General features: G+C 38.9%; 1 protein-coding gene across 3 annotated transcripts in view; it reads left to right on the top strand.

Moving 5' to 3' along the window:
• The window catches only part of LMO1 (LIM domain only 1), a 112,814-nt gene that overhangs the window by 17,462 nt on the left and 73,885 nt on the right, over positions 1-21,467 (top strand). The gene's annotated exons all lie outside the window — the stretch shown is intronic.

Here is a 21,467-nt window from a genome sequence, read left to right as displayed (position 1 = left end):
TTATCTGCTTTAGTGATTATCTACTTTGACATTTTCTTTATTACTGCAAAGCTGATGTTAGTCTCTAAAAGCCAACAGCTTCACTTTAAACTGCTTTACAAAGGGGATCAATGGATTATTGCAAGATAATATCCTTTTTAAATGGGGGGGGGAGGTTTCATGAGCAGCGATGGGGCCTGTGTCTCTGTCTGCCCCTCACTCTCTCTCTCTGCTCATCTGCCATATGTCTGCATGCTTGGCACTGTCAGCTAAGTGAATTTCACTGCGGAGATGGGGCACACTCTCTGAGCGTCCTATTTGGGGAACTTAGAAGAGATTTGAAGACGGAACCATCCCTTTAAGTGGCTTAAATTCTTTGCAGACGGGAATGCAGTTAATGTGCCTCATAGGAAGTTTTATGACAGTTAATGGACTACACATCACACAGCTGGCAATTTTACTAAACTGTTGGCTGATTTTAATGGGAGAGAAATAAGTTTATTTTTGGAAAGTGATTGTGATTGAGAGATGATGTTTAAATGGCCGGGACCGGCTCGGGTTTCATGTAGGGAATTCTCCTTCAGTTATACATGTTTGTAAATTTAATTGAATGACAGGTGAGGGCACGGGATGATTATAGATCTGCATCAGCTGGTGTGCGTCCTACTGCATTATACAATATTTCTATCTACCTGCTGGGGTAAGACTTCGCAGGACACTGGCAAAGTAATTCTTCAAGAGGTTTATTGGGATTCACTTTAAAAAATAAAAAAACTTTAATGTTTCCACATTCAACATAGCATGACATCATTATGTGTAGATGTAACTTCAACCATTTTTAGACAGTTACTGTCCACAGCAGGTACCACCAAACCATAAGCCCCCTGAAACCAAACCTTATTCTAACTTCCAAACACCATCTTCAATCTTAGCTTAACCTCCATGCTAAACCTAACTTCCACAAACCTTACTCTAAACTCTAAAAACAAGCTTCAATCTTAGCTTAACCTCCATCCTACACCTAGCCTCCACCCTAACCCTAGTCTAACCTCGAAACACAAACCACAGCCTTAGCTTAACCTCCATCCTAAACCTAATGTCTACAAACCTTACTCTAACACTCAAACACCATCATTAACCTTAGCTTAACCTTACGCCTAAACCTAACCTCCACCCTAACCAAAGTTTAACCTCCCCTTCATCTCTAACTTTACACTAACCTCCCTCCTCACCCAAACTTTCACTCTAATCTCCCCTCCAACCTTAACCCTCCAATCCACCCTAACCTCCCTCCTGACACAAACCGCCACTCTTACCATAATCTAACCTCCCGTAAAACCCTAACCTCCACCATAACTCTAACCTCTTTCCTAATCCTAAACTGCATCCTAAACGTACCCTAATCTGTGCCTAACCCCATCCTTACCCAAACCGTACCTAAGCCCAATCCCTAATTCCAACCCTAACACTCTTCCACCCTCCATCCTAACTCTAACCTTGCACTAATCTAATTGTTTACTACTAGGTGCAAAGTTCCTACGAGTAAGTGTTTTTTTTTTAAAAAAAACCTCTGTAGGTGATCCTGACAGTTAATAAAATGCAGAACAAGTTGATGTCTCTGGTTCATTGACTGAACTGCTAAAAGCCTGTCGGTGGCGCAGGGGGAGGGTGTAATTGATAGGGTGTAAGTTATTCGATGAGAGAGATTGCTGGTTTCACTAAAATTAAAAAGGAGAAAGCAAGGAACAGTGCATTAACCTTAATGCAATTCTACCCAGCTATTCTGCTAAGTAATTTAATAAGCTAGGCCGAGTTTGACAGCTTCATGGGATCTCTAGAAGTCCACGCTGAGCGCCTCCTGCCCCCCCCCCCCCCTTTACCCTCCCAGGACTGTGAACACTCAAAATGGACCAAACCTCTTTCAATGGGTCCCTTAAATCCCCCTTACCCCACTGCCCCCTCTCCCCAAAGAAAAACAAACTTATGTTATTTATAGAATTTTTCTAAACTCCAGTGTGTGACACACTTTAAGCAAATATATATTATTTATATGGGCTTCAAGGGGTTGTTTAATTGCATTTTAACAAGAGTGAGAAAAGGTAGATGCCTGGCTGAATAACTTCAACTCCTATAATCCTTTAAGTCTGACAAGGCATCATGGGAGGTGTAGTTCTGGCGGGGGTCTAACTTTCCACTCTGCGTTATAAGTTGATTCTTTTTAATTTCCTGCAGTACATGTCATATTTGTTTTAGTGGATCATTATATGGTCTATATTTTGGCGGTTTTAGGGGAGATGATAGACAACCCATTACAGGGAATGAATATGACAAAGTCTAATAATTTGCTCCCAGTAGTGTTTGTATGTTTGAAATAATGAATTTCATGTACTAGAGTTAATGTGTGTTCTCTATTCCACATTAAATGCCCGCTTTTCCCATATCCTGTCTCTGCTGGCTTATTGTCTGAGGTCGACATGTTCCCTAAAGCCCTGAATGAGAACTATAATGTATTTAGTATTTAGAAATCAGGTTTAACCATTTCCTCTCTCTGCTTTTCGTTTTAGCAAGTCAGGCAGCACAGCCCTTGGAGCTTAAAATCAGACCAGACACAAGGTTAACAGAGTCTTGTCATTAATGAAGTAACAAGCTCTGGCAGTTACTAAGTTAATTGCATGTGGCAAATGGTTGGTTTTATTGTGTTGACCTCTAGAAAGTATATTTTTTTCATTAACAACATAAAATGCCAGACACATGCAGATATTAATAATGCCTGACTCTATGACAACGAGCTGCATTTGTTACAATGACCTGACTCTGTGACAGTGACTTGACTTTGTGAAAACAACTGACTCGGATGTGACAGTTCCACCATCTTTATGACAGTACCTGACTCTGTGACGATGACCTGGCTATGTGACGATGACTTGACTCTATGAAGGTACCTGACTGTGATGATGACTTGACTCTGTGATGTTGACCTGACTCTGTGACGATGACTTGACTTCTATGAAGGTACCTGACTGTGATGATGACTTGACTCTGTGATGTTGACCTGACTCTGTGACGATGACTTGGCTCTATGAAGGTACTTGTCTGTAATGGTGACTTGACTCTGTTACAATTACCTGACTCTTGCAAACACTACCAAGTTTTATAGATTCCACCCCCACCCCCCCTTCCAATAACTGTACAAGTTCCACTTTTTTTTTATTAACTTATTGCAAAGAAGGACTTTGTACTTGTTTTTTCTGAAATAACAAAAGCTCGGTTTGGATTCCAATGATCCCCTCGGTGATACACGTCATAAATCATACCGTCAAAAATGTAATCACGGGTAGCGTTAATCTAGTATATAACATTCCCTGATTGAAACAGCTGAACGCAGTGTAATAGGGCAAGCTAATACAGTATATGCTGATTGGAATGATCCAGCAGTGGGTCTGAGTGTCATCGGTAGCAACAACGAATTTTGGTAACATTTCTAGAGTGAGATTACCCCAAGTAATAACAATTCTCAGAATTTGCATCAAGTGCACGTCAATTCCTATGCAGAGCACCTCACTTTCTGTTTAAATAGATCTGCATACAGTGATCATATGGAATAAACTCAAGTGAGGAATTAATTCTAAACATGTCGGCCGTTCACGTGAAAAAAAATGTATTCTCTTTTCACCTGTCACCAAACTGTCCCAAATCAGACTTCAAACGTCAGGCTAGAATAATTAGCACAATAAACGACATGTAGATATGTGATGCAAATATTGAATTGTGTCAAATACAAGATGCTCCGATTTCTAATTGATCGTTGACATTAAATGATGGCAGTTGTTATGAGAAGCTAAGTGAAATATATGAACAGCAGTCCTGGGCAGACAGAAAAAAAGTGGAGCAATGAGTTGGTAAATGCCATAGGTTTCCATGGTTACTGCTTCACTTTTAGCGCCTTGTTCTGGAATGTTTATTTATATTGACAGTCCCAGAGATTATATCTTGGTTTGCAATTATATGGACAATGCGTAATCGAAGAAACTCCGATGGGTTGATGGAAGGATTCCAATATTTTACCATTTGTAATATGTTTGTGTGGAATATTGGAAAGTATTTCTGTTCTGCAATTGGGAATCTTTTTTTTTTTTTTTTGTTAATGAGATTTTTATTGGTCATTGTGTTTGTAGTGAGACAAGTGCAGAGTAAACAGAAGTACACAGTTAAAGCGTTTTTTCCAAAAAATGACATATAAAGGCTGACAGCCACGCAGGGCTGGATGGAACAAATAACATGGAGATAAATAAGGACTCAGAGTCCGCAATCCAGTTACATAGCATGTCATACATGCGAAGCGCTCCTTTTTAATCTAAAGTGGTGCCACATTCCGGTGAACCTAACTTTCAGAGGTGTAACAAGGTGCCTGTGTCCAGGCGTCTCTCTGGCTAATTCCCTGTGCCAACGGTGTCCCTAACTGCTTCCCTGGCTTTGGTATCCCTTAAAAGTGAGAGTTGGAATTCTGGGTTAGAAAGATCTCCTCTGTTTACTCCCAGACAGGGAGTGTGCATGGCCCGTAGCCCAAGACCCCTCATCCCATGTGGTCTCTCGCCCTGTATGCCAGCAAGGCCTGAAAGTCAGCGCGATATGCGACCATCAGCCAGTGAGTCCAGATGTCTGTGTAAGATTGGGTGCATCCTTGGGCCATAAATGTCAGTTCATTGAACCGTCTCAGCTCCTCCATTTTTTCGAACCACAGTGTCAGTAGGGGGTGTATACTTTTTCCAATAAATAGGAACTACTTGTTAAGCTGTATTTAAAATACAAATAGACAATGATTTCTTGTATCTAGCTGTCGGTTTGGTTGTATGGTGCAGGAGAAAAGGTCAAAAGAGCGGAGGGTTGTCGGGAAATTTTCATAAGATGGTATTAATCGCCGACCAGAAGGGTCTGATTTTAGGGCAGTCCCACGAGACGTGCAAGAAATTACCTAATGCGGCTCGGCATCGCCAACAGTCTCCATCCAGAGCAGGGTTCATGCTCTGGAGGAGGTGACGCGTTCTGTACCGCAATTAGGAATCTTTAAATATTTTATTTGCTTTGTAAAGACAGTTTGTAATTAAAGCTGACAACCTGCTTTAAGTTCCTGATCGCATTCAGGAAATCAGAAAAGCGATTTTTCAAACCATATGCAAGGATCCTGGAATCTGGATACTTGGAGTCTGTACAGGTACCAGGCTGGAGATTACGGCTGTAAAATTGTGAAATTAACTTGGGTTTAAAGATTCTTACTGTCTAACAATCTGACACATGAAAACCTTACACCTTACTGTGATGGACATGCTCGTGCTGACTATATTCCCTACCAAGATGGCAAATTCAGACTTTATTCCACAACCAAGATGGCACATACAGACTATATTCCCCAACCAAGATGGTACATGCAGATTATATTGCACAACCAAGATGGCAAACTATAACTATATTCCACAACCAAGATGGCTAATTCAAACTATATTCCACAACCAAGATGGCACACACAGACTATATTCCACAAGCAAGATGGCAAATTCAAACTATATTCCACTACAAAGATGGCTAATTCAAAGTGTTTTACTGAGGTTTAAATAATCGCCTAGGTTATACGTAGAAACATGAACTGGTGTAAGCTGGTCCATTGGGGCAGTTGGATCATCACCAGCACCTCATCAGCTTTTATTGCAAGAAAAAAATCCAGTCTATTGGCATTACATGGATTACTGATCGGTGTGTCTTAGGAAAAACATGTGTCTGTCACAATTATATCTGCAGTTTAATTCTCCTCGTAATTGATGACTGGATTTGCAGCTGTATTTAAACAGAGCATTGCATCTCATGGGGTTAAATCGGTAGAGCCCAACAAGTCAGGGGAGGGCAGCTCCCCAACATCTTTAAACTTCAGTAACTGTTTCCGATTAGTGCCTATGAAAGGTTGTAGCGTTCCCAATGGAAATTGTGATGTTTAAACACAGTCTAAGATTGGTGCATTAACTAACTAAGCCAACACATCAGCTCCAAAAGATTCACTTGCTTCTTGCTTCCAATGAGAAGCAGACTCTATGAATTGGAAGAGTCACGCTGGCGCCCAGACATTCCTGGTTGCAAATCTGTGCCGTATTGCCAGATCTGCCATGTTTTCCTGCACACTTACATAATGTACATAGTGTACAAATACACACTTCTTTGCTGAGCAGTACGCGAAAAGATTGGATCTGCGGTATGTAGAATTCATATGCTGCAGGAGGGAACTCAGTTTGTTTCCAATCCCTTTTAGACTGATTGATTCCCTTCCACAGCATGTGAATTCTGCATATTATAGTCAGCCCTGCAACATGTTTAACTGAACTCTGAGTTTCAAGTTAATAGCAATGTATGCATCAGATGGAGCCTAGGACCGTCATTACGGTAAACATGACATTATGTAAACGCAGCACTTAAATACTAAAATCCTTCGTTAGGTCTTTGGCTAAAATATTGACTAGAAATATTGTGATTTATTAAGAGAAGCCACTTTCTCTACCCATTCCTTACGATCAATATTTCTGTCAATTTAACGAGTCAGCATCATTAATGTTTTGATGGAGTGCCCTACTTGTGAAGAAGTGTTTAAGAATAATATTAACTAAAATTGTATGGATTATATCCCCATATTTACATCAACACGTTGTATAATATATGTGGCTCTCTACATACCTTAATTTAAGCTGATCCATCACCAGAAGTTACAAACCCCCATACTCTCATTATTGTTATAACATATTCTACAGCTCAGAAAGAAAATTCAATCTGTAAGAGGAATCCTTAGGGCAACACATAACAATATTAATGATATAGATACAGAATGGAGAGGGCTCTGATGAAAAGAGCTTACAATCTAACAGAATGTGGTGTTGATAAACAGAGGGTGACCTGGTCTCGGGCAAAAAAAAAATAAAATAAAAAAAATAAAATGATTTTATGCAAATACAAAGAAATATAAAAACAGCGGTAATTATCAGGTGAATACGATTTGTTTGACAATTGGGCCTCGATTTAATAAGCTGTCCAATAAGCTGTCCAATAAGCAGCTAGAAAAACTTCCAAATGATTTATTTACAATCATTTCCATAGACTTTAACGATGACTTCTGCAGATAAATCATTTGAAAAGTTTTCCTAACAGGGTTGATTTATTTAGAAAGCTGATTAAATCGAGGCCTAGTAATAATTGCACAAAGAAACGTGGATTATAATTTACATGAACACTTTTCAATGAAGAGCTATACCTCCTAATACATGATAGAAACGCAATTAAAGAACCACTAAAGTCCACCCAGACCATGTCATCTCGGTGAAGAGACTTGGGTGCAGTGTTCGTGTCCCTTTAACCCTGCAATGTAAAAAAAAAAAGATTTTTACCAACTGCAATGTTTACATTAAAGGGTTAAAGGACCACTATAGGCACCCAGACCACTTCAGCTTAATGAAGTGGTCTGGGTGCCAGGTCCACCTAGGATTAACCCTCTCTGCTGTAAACATAGCAGTTTCAGAGAAACTGCTATGTTTACATATGGGTTAATCCAGCCTCTAGTGGCTGTCTCATTGACAGCCGCTAGAGGCGCTTCCGTGACTTTCACAGTGAGAAGACGCCAGCGTCCATAGGAAAGCATTGAGAATGCTTTCCTATGGACTGGCTGAATGCGCGCGCGGTTCTTGCCAAGCATGCGAATTCAGCCGATGACGTCAGAAGAGGGAGGAGAGTCCCCGCGCCGAGGGAGCCCGGCGCTGGAAAAGAGGTAAGGGATTAACCCCTTCCTCCCCCTTTAGCCCGGCGGGAGGGGGACCCTGAGGGTGGGGGCACCCTCAGGGCACTATAGTGCCAGGAAAACGAGAATGTTTTCCTGGCACCATAGTGGTCCTTCAAATTTTACAGACAACCACTAGGGTCGCTTCTGCTGCCGTAACTGAGTAAAACTTGGACACGTGACTGCAGCCCCCATAGGAAAGTATTGATGCAGAGCTTTCTTATGGGGGAATTTGCATTAAGTCCCCCAATACGGAGCATTGGATTGGACCAATTCCGGAGGACACCCTTCCTTGTCCATGACGCCGTGGGAGGAGAAGAGGTAAGCAACACAGAGGAAGCCTCTGAGCTGGAAATAAGGCAAGTCAAATTCAACATTTTAGAATGTAGAAAACTTTTTGTGAATGTCGGGGTGGGGAGGAACCATCAGGACTGGGGACAGGAACACAAAAAAAGAATCACAAATTTGTATTTGTATTCTTTTAAGGGAACAATGATAATTCGACCAGTGTTTAATGGAGTAGAGGATGTTACCATGGTTGGTGCAATATCTGGGTTCAGATTGGGAGACCCAAGATATGAGTTGTGTATGAGCAAGATGGTCCATTCACTGATTGGCTGCAATGTCTACAAGCGAGATGATCCATTCATTGACAGCTGCAATGTTTATGAGCAAGAAGAGAATCTATTCACTGATTGGCTACAATGTGTATGAGCAAGATAATTAGTTAATTGATTGATTACTATGTGTATGAGTGAGATGATCCGTTCATTCATTGGCTGCAATGTGTTTGAGAGAGAGCATCCGTGCATTGATTGGCTGCAATGTATATGAGAGAGAAGATCTGTTTATGGGAAATCCAGTTTCTGACCAGAATCCTTCACTTATGGAAGCCTGAGGCTTTATATGTGTATGTTTTTATTATTACTTCAAATGTGTGTTTATTGTTTCACTGTTTAAAGGGGGCCTACACGAATGCAACAAGTAATGCAAATAGTTTTATATTAGCAGTCTTCTGTTGGTCATTGTTTACAGTTTACAATGAATTTAGTTATTCTGTATTGGGAGAACATTGCTTATAAAGTATCGCATGAACAAGAATAGCATCAATGATTCTGTACCCTTTTTTTTTTTTTACCAGAGACAAATATGTTGTACTTGGCATAAGTTTTGGCACCCATTCTTCAGCAATTATAATGTAATATATACCAAAATAAAATATTGTAAAACTCTTCAGCAGACGGAGGAGGGCAGACTTGGTCCAGTAAATATTTTATGATGTGGATCTGACTGGTGCTTGTTCCAACCAATCAGGGATCCACTGGTTATCGTATTGAGGCAAAATGTGGGTACCGATGTGAGGTGTCTCTGATCGTGGTGCTCTCAATTAACTACCATACGACACATTTTACAAGCAATGCTTCCTCAAAAACAACCTCAGCTGAGGTCTGCCATAAAAGAATTATGGCGGCTCCCTTGTTTAATTTTTATATAAAGTATCGATGAAATGCAGCTCTGTGCGTAAACAGAGCAGTGGCAGGAAAGATAACAGACATCTGAAAGGCAATTAAGTCACTTTTATTTTGTGGCTAAGAATTCCAGTGTAACTATCTTACTAAGACAGCTTACAGCAGTGTACGAATAATCATATGCATAAATGTTAAAAAAGACCATCAAACATAAAAACCAGAAACACTTGATTTATGCTTTCCTCTCCTTTGTTACCATAAAATAAAAAGCACTCAAGCCAAGAATAGTAATGCATGTAGTTACTCAGACAAAAATAAAAGTCTTTAAAATATCAATATATTGATTAGGGTGCTACGGTCCTTCTTCATAAAAAGCTTTAACCATTAAAATTCTGAAGTGGAGCGGTCCTCCACTTTGTCAATTAAAAAAATAACACGTCAAATTGACTGCGGCTTCCTTTTACTAGAATAAACAAAACCAATACTTGTTTACTAATGTTTTAACAACTGTTTCCAAACACATACACGCTAATATTATATTAATGATATAGCGCCAGCGTATTCTGCAACGTTGTACAAACCTCTTATAAAATGGAAAATTGATGGAGCAATAACAAAAGTGAAATAGATCCCTACACAAACCCAAAGTATATAAGTGTTACTGTGTTTTATTGTGTGTCATTGTATGTTAATGCATGTTATTGCATTTTACTGAATGTAAACATTTTTTTGTATGTGTTAATATGTGTTAATGGGTGTTACTGTATGTTATTGTATGTTACTGTGTTTTATTGTGTGTCATTGTATGTTAATGCATGTTATTGCATTTTATTGAATGTAACTTTTTTGTTGTTGTGTGTTACTATATGTTATTGTGTTTTACTGTATGTTACTGTGTTTTGTATGTTATCTGTTACTGTTTGATACTGTGTGCTATTGTATGTTACTGTATGTTATTGTATGTTATTGTATGTTGATATATGTTACTGGATGTCAGTGTTTGTTGTATGTTACTATATGTTGTATGTTATATGTTAATACTTGTAACTGTGTGCTATTGTATGTTACTGTTTGTTATTGTATGTTGTATATTATTGTGTGTTGATGTGTTAGTGGGTATTATAGTGTAATACATGTTATTGTATGTTTCTGGATGTTATTGTATATTAAAGTATGTTGATATATGTTACTGGATGTTAGTGTTTGTTGTATGTTACTTTATGCTATTGTGTGTTATTTTATATTACTATATCTTATATGTTGTTACTTTATGTTATTGTGTGTTGTATATTATTGTGTATTGATGTGTGTTGTATGCTATTGTATGTTGTATGTTTTATTTTACTGTTTGTTATTGTGTGTTGTATGTTATTGTGTTTTGGATATATATTTATATGTTTATTTGTGTTATCGTATGCTATTGTAATGACCTTGAAATTAAAATTGAATGACCATTTTATTGTTGCTTTCTCCTCTAATGTCCATTAAATAGAAGAAGCCAGCTGCAAAAAAAAATAGGTCAAATTGATTTTTGGAAATCATAACTCCCAAATCAGTTGAACCGGAATTAATTTACAAGTCAGTTCTCCTGTCTCGGCAACTCACTATTTAGTGAACGGAGCCATTTCTATAAATAAATGGGTTCAGCGAGGCTCTTTGTTAGAAGAATTATTAAAGAATTAATTAATGTTTTACTCTCCGAGGTCTGTCGATGCTTTTCCATGAATTACGTTCTGCCCATGTATCGCACTCTTTGACCTATTTGAAAAGAATGGATCCAAGGCTTAAAAAGGCTTATCTTCTTTCTGTTTTTACTCCATGTCCTCCTATTCATTTGTCTATACAAAGCAATAAAGGCTAAGACTAAAGTAACATAAATTGGTCTGTCTTCCTGAATCCATGTCTCACTAATGTACCCAGATTAACTCAACTGTAAATTGTCTCCTTTAGAAGTCGTGTCTTGCTAAAAGTTTTCCTATATGATTCATGATTTGGATTGCTTTTAACAGATATTGGCTAAGCAATATGGTAAATGTACAAGGTGATGCAATTGGCATTAGGCATAAGAGGATGCACAGGAGCGTGTAATGCAGTCAATAGTACATTAACTACTGATGCCCAATTACAGAAACTGGAAGAGTGGCTTTTACAAACATTACCATTCGCAGAAGAGCTCAGATCACCTGCCGGTCCTTGCCTAAAAGCTTCACCCTTTATTTGCTGGGTTCAGAGAAAACATTACAGCTTATTTTGCCATTAACCAAAGACAGGCTTTCTTTCTTTCTTTTTTTTTTAAATTTATTTATTTATTTTTGTTGTAGGCGATGCGTTTGATCTAAGTGATTTTTCTATCTAAATATACATTTTAGAATTATCATAGTGATCAATATTGACCTACCTGGTTCTCTCACAGGATACTAGGACAGGGGTTCCCAATAAATGTTTCTTATGAAACCCTTTGACATAGCGTACCAACATCATGGAACACCTGAATAAAATGTTCAAACCTTTTGATTAGTGTAATGTTTCCTTTTTTGACAAATTTGGGGTGTTTTGGTATAAATGCACTCATTTCTACAGATAGTAAACGGAGTTGGTGTGCGTTTATAATTTTAGCATTTGAATACAGCAGTGTGTTTGTATGTGATGCTTGCATTTGTGTGCAGTGGTGTGTTTGGATGTAATGTTGGATTTTATATGTGGATGTGCATTTGAGTGTAGTATTTGTGTTTGAGTGAAGGGTGTATTTGAGTGTTTGTATATTATTTTGGAGTTTACGGGCATCTTTGTATGCCATGTTTTTGTTTTAGGGATGTCTTTGCATTTTGTGTTGGTGTTTGCTGAGATGTCTGCATATACACTGCCACATACATACTTACACAGATATATTGATACACATTAACATACATAGAAACATACTGACACATACATATAGTCATATACACACTGGCACATACACATACACATACACCGACATAGACACACAGATACACACACTGACATACAGACACAGACAACTTGACACACAGATACACACACTGGCACATACATACTCAGATACACACACTACACACAGGAACACACACTTACAGACAGATACACACTGGCATATGCACCCAGGCACACAGATACACACCCTACATACAGAAACTCACACAGTAACACACACACTGGCACAAAGATACACATAATGGCACACACACACACACACGCACACACTCAGATACACACAGAGATGCACACAAGGACAGATATGCTGACACATGCACACTGACACACAGATACACACACCTGGACCTACAGGTGTGTACACACTGGAACATATACACAGCTACACACACTGGCACGCAGATACACACTGGCACATGCACACACACATACACACACTCGTAAATACACATAGGCACACTGACACACAGATAAACAAACTGACAGACACACTGACAAACAGATGCACACTTGGTGAGAAATACACACCTTGGCACACAGATACACATATACATATACACATACAATTCATAATGTTTATATATGAAGCCATCCTGTTAGCTTCCATTTTTTCTGCAAGAGTGTGGCTTGCTTGGAGTGCTGCTGGCTGGGGCTTGTGTGTAAGGTCGGCAGCAGCTCACTCACCACTGCTCCCTCTCCCTCTCCCGTGCGGCACTCTCTAAGTCTGGGATGGAGTGACAGGCTGCATCCAATACTACAGGGTATCTTTCTAGTGGGTATCTCTGAAAAGCGGCCTGGTAAGGCACAAGGTCCTTTAAGAGGGCGACCAGGCCCCTGTTCAGAGATACCAATCGGGCGGCCCTAAGTGCTTGGGCCAGTCAATGGGCAGATCACGTCGGAACCCCAGTTTTGTTCTCCCCTAGGGTTACGTGGAACACCAATTTGGAAACGCTGCATTAAGAGACAAAATTATATATAAATTAATATATTATATATTCAGCGTCCTCATGAAGCAAATTGCGTCCTCATGAATTTCAAAATTCAGTCTCTAGCCATGAGAGGCGTGTTTAGGCAATTTTCTTTTACAAATCTCAGTGCAAATAAAAGAGCCAGCATCAATGTACCAAAACCACCACATTGAGATATCCCAAACCAGATTGTCCAGGTTTAAAGTTTATGAAACTTTTCCTTTTTTTTTTTTCAGAATTTAATAAGTTAAAAGCAGGTAATCATTGCAACAAATGCAAGAACTAGGAAGTAAACACATGGCCCTTGAAGCATCCCCAGTCTGTATAAAGTTGGCTTATCTATAGTTTTTAGTGTCATATCTCCAGGTAATAAAATATATCGAACGCGCTACACAAGCAAAGGAAATAAACTTTCCGAATAAATCAATATAGATTTTGTAGATTGGGTACTTCCTAAGCTTCACACTTTGCAAGTTGGTGTAAAAAATAAAGTGGGTCACATCCAGATCTTCAAAATTAGCTGGTTTTCTTTTCACAAACTCCTACTTTCCCCGAATACGTCTATTTGATTTAACTGTCATATATTGACCGACCACCAGGTATATGGTTATTAAGGTTATTGGGGAATGCTAATAATTACAGTATCTATCAGTAGCATGGGCCATTGTACATATAACTGTGTCCAATATAATAAAGCAGTTGTATGTCTAGTAAAATGAACTATTCCCAAATCTCTGAAAAAATATGTGTAATAAATTGCTTCCTGTAAGAATTGCAGAGAGTTCTCAAGCCTACACAAATTAGTGAACGTTCCTCCCCAAATCCTTTAATGATTAACTGATCATACTTTATAATTCTCCCAATGCTTACGGGAAAGAGAATACTGTCCAACAAGGCCAGATCACTACAGCAGGTCGTTTACGATATACACCCTATTATTACACACAATCACTTTTCAAATTATCCTTATGCGAGATTCGTAGACTACCCAGTAAGATTCTAACTGTATTAAATCGCTAATATCAGCAAATTTTGTTTCCTCCTCTAAATAAATAAATGCGGGCCCGGCATTAAGGAATGAAATTGTCTATGAACAAATATCGGACATTACGTAATCAGCCCATCCAAAAAAGAGCAACCCTCATCAGCCCATCCAAGAAATGGTACTTGGCAGTTAACTTCGGAACGATTTTTTGCATATGTTCTTTGAAGTCCTATTTTTGGATTGATCATGTTAAGCTTGCTCACTTGCCTAACATGCTGCGTAGCACAAAAAAAGCAGATTATAATAAGCACATTTCAGGACTGGCCAGCTTTTTGCCGGGAATTTTATTTAGCCAAGTCACATAGAATCTACTTACCATCCCCTTTGAGGCTCTCATTAAACCCAAATTCACTTCGGTTTAAATAAATATATATGTTTTTCTATTTATTTATATTCTTCGAGCCGAGTACTTGGTGAAATTTGTACAATCATGAAAAGAGTGATTTGAAAGCAATATTTCAGATAAATACAAGCCAGCGATCTATCAACAGGGCTAATAAAACCTGCGCCTGCAGGCTGTGATTTTATTTTCAAATAATAAGAATTCCTTTATTCTTTTTTACTCAAGTTACCATGGTAATTCTGTCGCGCCGTACTCTTATATTGATTTAGAAAGTGGACAGTAATATTTCTTTTCTGTTATTTTCTTTCTGGGGTTTATTTCTAATTTCCACTTTGAGATTACTTTTTATAAATTTCTTAAGTCCTTCCACTTTCTTATGGAGCAGGGTAATTTTCTTCCGCACATTGCTATTTTCTCAGAATATTGTCTCGTTCTTATTTTAAATTAAACTTACAGGTTTCAAATATTGAAATGACATCTTTGTCTTATGTTAGTAACTTTAGCTGAGACAAATATTAGCCTTTTGTCTGTCTAATAATCTATAGTAGACTGCTTCCAGCCGCTTTGAGCTGTTAAAAAAGTGCAACAAAGAGCAGTATTATATAAAGTTGTATCTCAGTTAATTACATTTACTGACCTAAAATTAAGTCTGCATTTCTTTGGATGTAACACTGGAGAAAATTGCTTGTTACCTGCGTATTTTGAGCTTTTTACTTTTAGTGTCTCGTGAAGTAGGCTTGTAACTAAATTTAAAGCGGGTCTATCATCATCATCATATGAGTGCACAAAAATGCCTGCTCCAGAAAAAAATTATAATAAAATCAAAGGATTTAATCAGGGAGGGGACATTCTGCTAGTTTGGTTTTCAAGCACATAATAGGGTTTCTCAGCTTAATTGCACTCAAAACATTGAGCTCGGCAAGAGGAGGCAAGATGAACACTTGAGCTAAATGTGCTGGGACTCAAACCTCGGGTTTTATGCATTCTAATGGTGCAAATTTTCCCCACAATGCAAAGAGATAAATCCATTCTAGGAGACCTATAGAATGTTTACATTTAGGGTGTGCAGAGATAAATAGATGTTTTTAAATAAAAATTTCCAGTAATAGTAATTTGCAAATCATAATGTATTTATATATTTCTTGTACCTTTTAAGGTGGATGCATGACCTGTTAGTCGTGTGTCAGGAAATACCTATTGATATAAATACCTATAGTCTTTAAAAAACCTTTAGCTGCATGAAGCAGTTTTGGTGTATAGATCATGCCCCTGCAGTCTCACTACTTAATTCTCTGCCATTTAGGAGTTAAAGGGAAACTCCAGTGCCAGAAAAACGATTTGTTTTTCTGGCACTGGAGGGTCCCTCTCCCTCCCACCCACCAATCCCCGGTTACTGAAGGGGTGAAAACCCCTTCAGTGACTTACCTGGGACAGCGGCGATGTCCCTCGCCGCTGTCTCCGCCTCCGCGACGCTCCTCCTAGTGATTACGTCGGCTGGTGGGCGAGACTAATCTCGCTCACCGGCCGAGGAGACCTAATGCGCATGCGCGGAAATTCCGCGCATGCGCATTACGTCTCCCCATAGGAAAGCATTGAAAAATCATTTCAATGCTTTCCTATGGGGTTTTGAGCGACGCTGGAGGTCCTCACACAGCGTGAGGACGTCCAGCGACGCTCTAGCACAGGAAACCTGTGCTAGAACCCAGGAAGTGACCTCTAGTGGCTATCTAATAGACAGCCACTAGAGGTGGAGTTAACCATGCAATGTAAATATTGCAGTTTATGAAAAACTGCAATAATTACACTTGCAGGGTTAAGGGTAGTGGGAGTTGGCACCCAGACCACTCCAATGAGCAGAAGTGGTCTGGGTGCCTGGAGTGTCCCTTTAAATCACTTTGGTTATGCACCCCAGGCACATCTCCCTGCATGTAACTTGCACAGCCTTCCTAAACACTTCCTGTAAAGAGTCATCTAATGTTTATCCTTCCATTATTACTAATTCTGTTTAATTTAGAATTGTTTATCTCCTGCTCTGATAATAGCTTGCTAAACCATGCAGGAGTCTCCTGTGTGTGATTAAAGTTCAATTTACAGAGCAAGAAATAAAAATGTTTGAAGTGAGTTAACATGTGATTGAAAATGAAACCATTTTGTTTTCATGTAGACTGTGTCAGTCACATCAATGGGAGGTGTGGCTAGGGCTGTATAAATAGAAGCAAAAATAATGTAACTCTTCAATGGCAGAATTAAGCAGTGAGACTGCAGGGACATGATCTATACACTAAAACTGCTTCATTAAGCTAAAGTTGTTTTGATGACTATGGTGTCGCTTTAAAGAGAAAGCCAGGAATTGTGAGAATTTTTATGTTCTTACAAGAATATTAGCTTTTTGGAAAAACACGTTTATCAAAAAGAGAAATTCTTATTTTTACAAATATGCTGTAAAATGGAAACTACACAGCACTACTTACTGTATAACTGGAATTATCCAAATTCGACAGGGAATGACAAATTCAGATTAAAATAACTAAACTGGAAAAAAATATCCAAATGTAATATTGTCAGCATGAATATTTTAGCTTTTTAACAAATAAAAAAAAGCTTTAGCAAAGAAGTAGCAAGTCTGTTACTTTGTCAACTATTTGAACCTTACAGGCATTCTGTGATGTATCTCCTGCAATATGGCGGATAGGTATTTAACCCCATTGGAAGGTAACTTTTAACCATTTCAGTCCTGGGCTACACAATGAAAAGCCTAAAATATTAACTTATCTGAGACAAAAAAAAACAGGACTGATGTGATATAGAAGCATCTGTCTATTAATAGTCCTGCCCTCCCCCCCCCTCTTTTCCTACCTTTAGCTGTCTCTTTTTATCTCTATCAATCTCCCTCTGTCTCTCCTTCTTTCTGTGTCTCTCTCTGTGTCTGCTCATCTTTCTCCCTATCTGTCTCTCTCTCTGTCTCTCTCTATATGTCTTTATCTGTCTTTCTCTATATATGTCTCTCTCTCTCTGTTTGTCTCCCTCTCTCTCTGTCTGTCACTTTCTGTCTGTCAGTCTCTTTTTATCTCTCTCCGTCTCTTTCATCCAGTATTTTTCTCTGTGTCTCTCCCTATCTTTCTCTATATATATTTCTTTCTTTCTATCTCCCTCTGTCTCTCTCTCTTTTCTCTCTGTCTCACTCTCTATCTCTCTCACTCTCTCTCTCTCTCTCTCTGCTTCACTCTCTCTGTCTCTGTCTGTCTTTGTCTTTCTCTGTGTCCTAATATAATAATGCTGGATGAAGGGTGGACACAATGTAAAATATAAACGTTGTGTAAACTTGAATCGATATGTAATATTAAATGATGCTATGAGTCATTGTATTTACATCATGTCTGAGTGTTAATTTAGTAAATGCCCCATGGCGGAGTGTGTCTCCTTTCCTGCCAGGTTTTAAAACCTAAGAAAATGTGTAACAGGGAAGTTAGATGGTTTTAGCTGCTAGGAATCACGTTGAGCAGATTGTCGGTGGTGCTGGTGTCTGTTACACAGAGCCTAAGGCATCCCTCAATGTACATGCACGCCCGCCCGCACTCCTGGCCAGCCCCTCTCTATGCCCAATGGATATGGACTTAACCACAACTCTAAAAATCATTGGACAACAGGAGGAATGTCATCAACATGGCAAACTGTTTTATACATTGTAAACAGCAAAAAAAAACAAAAACAAAAACGTAGATAATATTATTTATAACATATTCCACAGCGCAGTACAATGGCCATTCAAAACAAATAAACTGTAGCAAACTCTGTGAGAGGAAACAGAATTAGGAGGGGCCTGCTTGTATGAGTCTGTCGTCTGGAGATAAATTAAATGCAGATCTTTATTTAAGGAAGATCTGTGATCTCGTAGATCACTGAGGTTGGTGCGGTAAGGAAGATCTGTGATCTCGTAGATCACTGAGGTTGATCCGGTAAGGAAGATCTGTGATCTCGTAGATCACTGAGGTTGATGCGGTAAGGAAGATCTGTGATCTCGTAGATTACTGAGGTTGGTGCGGTAAGGAAGATCTGTGATCTCGTAGATCACTTTGATGGATGCGGTAAGGAAAATGTGCAATCTCGTGGATTACCCCGAAAGGGTGCGGAAGTTCTGCGTTCTCGTTGATCACTGCAATGGCTGCGGTAAGGAAGTTCTGCCATCTCATTGATCACTGCAATGGGTGCAGTAAGGAAGCTCAGTGATCTCGTAGATCACCGCGATGGGTGCGGTAAAGATCTGCTAACTCGTGGATGACTGCGATGGGTGCAGAAGTTCTACCATCTTGTTGACCACTGCAATGGGATGCGGTAAGGAAGACCTGTGATCTTGTAGATCACCGTGATGGGTGCTGTAAGGAAGCTCATCGATCTCATAGATCATCGTGATGGGTGCTGTAAGGAAGCTCTGCGATCTCATAGATCACCACGATGGGTGCTGTAAGGATGATCTGCAATCTCGTGGATCACTATGATATGGATAGGCATAAGGCTATCCTAGACTTAAGATAAGGCCAGGGACTAATTAAAAGTATTTTGACATATTGGGCAGAGTAGATGGGCCGAATGGTTCTTATCTGCCGTCACATTCTATGTTTTTATGTTTCTATGTTGGTGCAGTAAGGAAGATTAGCGATCCCATAGAGCACCACGATGGGTGCGGTAAGGAAGAATGACAACAATAACATGCATTGACAAACATGATTTGGTGTCACCTTAACAGAATAATGTTTCCAGTATACATTGAGTCAGACAAATTGCCATATATAGTTTAAATTGTATTTCTGATCTATTTTTCTGACCTTTTTAAACCTTCCAGCAATACTAGCTGCTTCCCACAATGCTTAGCATGCACCCAAAGACTAGGGATTGTGGGATGTGTTTGCTTCATTATGAGGAGCGGCTGCCTCTCCATTAAACACTAGAGGATGACCTTTAGGTAAGTATAAATACAAATGAAATCTTCGGCACTCAGCCATTGTGAGTAAAGTGCTTGTTTTATTCAGCCATCAAAAAAGGGTCAGCAAGGCAACGTTTCAGCAATTTGTGTATTTGTCAAGCCCTTATGGTAAGTATATCCATAATTTACGCGCTTACTGGTAATTTCACTGGCACAATATATGGATTAAATACCTACCTGTATGTTTTTTTTAGATACACTTTGACTGCTTTGTAGATATGTTACAATAGCCATGAACTATCTGAGTTAGCCACAAACTGATGGAATGGCAATAGAATAATAATATGGTAGCCACAATAGCTGAGCTTGTGTCAAACCTGGAACTTCCCTTGTCTTTCCATTTAAGTAATTGCAGTCTGTGACAATGCCACGTAAGGGAACGCTTGGCTGCTACTTTGTATCTTCTGCACACTACCTGCGTGTAGAACATTCCACCTGATGGGACGGGACGGATCATTGAGGAGTACAGTAATAATACACGCTGTCAATACAGACAGGTTTACAAACTTAGAGCAGAGATTGTTCAGAGCTCCTGGGGTGTGATTTACAAAGCCTTTATTCTCAGCTAAAATTAAATGGTCACTGACATCACTTGAGCTCGGAAGGCTATCGCATTGTAGTCCACGGAGATGTTTTGACTGGAGTTCAGAAATGTAACAATTGACTACAGGGAATTTTTTATCGAGATTGACAAATCAAATGAAACCAGATAGTCTATATATTATTCTGCCGAAATATGTATTTATTTATATAAAAGATATAAAAGTTGCAACTGTATGAAATATCATTATAATGATTAAAATCTTTGTTAAAGAGACACTCCAGACCCCTTAAGCACGCCAGCTTTCTGAGGTGTTTTAAATAGGGGCATAAATTCTCGGGATGAAAATATAATTTTGCCTCTTTATAAATTGCTGGTAAGACCACACCTTGAATATGCTGTGCAATTTTGGGCACCCGTTCTAAAGAAGGATATCAAGGCACTAGAAAAAGTACAGAGACGAGCTGCAAAATTGATAAAAGGAATGGAGCATTTTAGTTATGAAGAAAGGTTAAAAAATGTAAATCTCTTTAGTTTGGAAAAACGGCGCCTGAGAGGGGATATGATAACATTATACAAATATATTCAGGGCTAATACAAATAATTGTCTGGAAATCTATTCATAAACAGGGCTATACATAGGACACAAGGTCACGCATTTAGGCTGTAAGAAAGGAGATATAATCTAAGAGTAAGCTATAAGGATATGGAATTCTCTGCCTGAAGAGGTGGTTTTATCAGAGTCCATACAGATGTTTAAACAGCAATTGGACAAATACTTGCAAAAACATAACATACAGGTATATAATTTCTAATTAGTGGGGTAATAGCTGCTTGATCCAAGGAGATATCTGACTGCTATTTTGGGGTCAAGAAGGAATTTTTTCCTAGTTTGTTGCAAAATTGGAAGAGCTTCAGACTGGATTTTTTGCCTTCATTTGGATCAACAGCAAAAACATATGTGAGGAAGGCTGAACATCAGCTATGTAATGTGTGAAGAGTGTGTCCACTTATTTTCATTCTACAAAAAGTTCAGATTTCAATACAAATTGTCAGTTTTATACATTTTTCCTGGTTAGACCCACCTTACTGTCAATCAGAAAACCGGTCCTGTTACTTCCTGGTTTGTTTAGCTCAGTAGAGTCAAAGTCAAGAGGCAGCAATTGCCCAGTTCACCTGCCTTGTAAAGACTTCTCATTAAGCTGCATTGTGAAGACTGTGATTGGACAGCCACGGTAAGTCTGGGCATGGTTAGCAGGGAAGGGCTTGCAAAGGCTGCAGAAATTAATCTGCAGCATTTACTAGCTGTTTTTAGATATAACCCCAATGAAAAGATACATAATTAAATGCTACATGTTTTGTTTTTTTTTCCTTCAGCTTATATTGGC

The sequence above is a fragment of the Pelobates fuscus genome, chromosome 12 (genome assembly GCF_036172605.1).
Source record: "Pelobates fuscus isolate aPelFus1 chromosome 12, aPelFus1.pri, whole genome shotgun sequence".
Classification (NCBI taxonomy): Eukaryota; Metazoa; Chordata; class Amphibia; order Anura; family Pelobatidae; genus Pelobates; species Pelobates fuscus.
This window is presented reverse-complemented; position numbering and strand designations above follow the sequence as displayed.